Source organism: Micropterus dolomieu, linkage group LG20, assembly GCF_021292245.1.
Source record: "Micropterus dolomieu isolate WLL.071019.BEF.003 ecotype Adirondacks linkage group LG20, ASM2129224v1, whole genome shotgun sequence".
NCBI classification, from domain to species: domain Eukaryota; kingdom Metazoa; phylum Chordata; class Actinopteri; order Centrarchiformes; family Centrarchidae; genus Micropterus; species Micropterus dolomieu.
In genome coordinates, this window is record NC_060169.1 from 21,101,025 (window position 1) to 21,103,251 (window position 2,227).

Below are 2,227 nucleotides of genomic sequence, written 5' to 3' on the forward strand. Positions count from 1 at the left end.
TCCATGCCTTCAATCTATTGCCTTACATTTCCTGAAACACATTACACCAATGTGTATAAAAGTAGTCTTACTTAATGTCGTGCAGTGTTACTTCACGATAAGGTTCTTATGTATAGTAAAGGTGGGGGAAGCAAAATCACATTGTCAAGTTCAATAAAATAGAAGTTGTTTTTACCAAATGAAAAAAGAGAAACAAATACCTTACAAAGCATTATAATTGTCAGAGCAAGAAATAAGAGGCACTCTTACATTTTTTTCAACAGTGCAGTCATGCATTATTTATCTGGAGAGTTTATATCAGATCGCAGATACTAAGGTTGAGCAGAGCAGCCATTTTACATCCCGTTCCCTTCCCTGTGTTTTATGATAAATGTTCTCAAAGTGCTCTGCATTTTACCCAGAGTGCACATAAACTAGAGGCTAGCTAAAGCCATAACTCTCCTAGACCCACTCTCACGATTGCAAGCACCACTCCACAGATTCTTATTCAGAGTCCCAAAACGTCTTCAAAGTTAGACTCCTTTTAAAAATAGTCCAAACTATAGCTGCATTATTAACCTCATCAGACAGTATACTGTAATCATTTCCTTCTAGTGATACAAATTAATAAATTAATATGACAACCAATTACCTACACTTACCTTAATTTTTTAATGTTAGAAACACATAGAATGTAATATTATCCTGCAGTGTGTTTTATGGAGTTGGGACAAGCTTTTCCAATGCAGCAGTTTGTAGAAAGTTCCATAGGAGGATAACATAATGTGCTTGTTTAGTAAGTTACTTTAGATTGCAGCATTAACTGCTTTTTTTTTTTTTACTGTTTTGTACAGATTGCTGAATGGATTCTTTAACAATTATACAAAATGAAAAGGACTGGATCCATACAGGACTGAAGAGGCACCTGTAAATAATGTGTGGACCCTAAAGGGCTCAATGTTCAACTTGGACAATATACGTTCAGAAGCAGGTCTAGGTACAAGTTAGATTTATTTATTATTTTACAACACAATTCTGTTTAACAAGATGAAGTTGTAATTCTCTTTATGCTACCCACAAAAAGCAAAAGTTGTAAACAGAAATTACATGCACTATGTGGGTGGATAAATAACAAGTCATAGAAATAAAACAATTTCACGTGGTGGAATGCTGACTATGAATTGAGGAGTCTTGCTCCTTGAGGGAAGAAGCTGCTCTTACTGTAAGTCTGGTGGTATGACAAAATAGTTCTGTATCTTTAGCCAGACAGCAGCAGGGTGAACAGGCTGTGGCTGGGGTGGGTACTGTCCTTACGTATCCTTTGGGCTTTGCCTTTTTCCCCCCTAAAATCAATGATCAGGGGTCTCATTTATAAACGGTGCGTAGGTACAAAACAGGCCTGGAAACATGCCTACGCCACTTTCCAAGCAAAGGTTCTTTAAAAAAACAAACTTGATGGGAAAATGTGCGTCCGGTAAGTAAACTCTGAACCATGCGTGCGCACATAAAGAGGAGAAATGAGAAATGGCGAACTGTTTGAAATGAATAGGCCTACTATTGTTTAAAATAAATCGAAATATTTTCTCTGAGTAGTATAGACTTAAAGCCTTTCTAAACAGACACTCGTTTGATTGATTTTCCCTGAAGTGCACAATGAAAAAAAACTAAACCTAATTTAAAATAATTTGCAGCGCACAAAAAGAACCATGACTGTGTATAATAAACACAAACGGAGATATGTTTCTCCAAAATAACGGCTCAAATATGTTGGACAGTTTAATCAGGAATCATTTTAATTAATAGGCCTACTTGCATGCATTGAAATTTATTCTCATAAACAAGTTGAACAGGAGGACAAATTATATTTAAATTGATGCCGTTTTCAGAGCGTCAGATACGGCAAATACGAGAGCATAGTTTCATGTATTGTTGTCACATGTTCGTTTCCTTATGAGCCAAATGCTGTGCGCCAGCGTGTGGATGTGATGTGCTGCTTGTAAAAACACATTATGGAAAAATAACACTTTTAGTGTCATTTACAAGTCACAGGCTATTTCTTTTAACTCATCGCCAGCCTCGTTAAGTGAGTGGAGTGTTTGTGTAACCTAAATACATGTTTAAACACAGGTGTGTAGTGAACAACGGTGTGGATTTGTGCATTCTATATTGAATAAATTTGGAGCTACTCCAAATTCCTCTCTCCTCCCCCAGAGAAGAAGGGGGGGGGGGGGGGGGGGGGGGGGGGGGG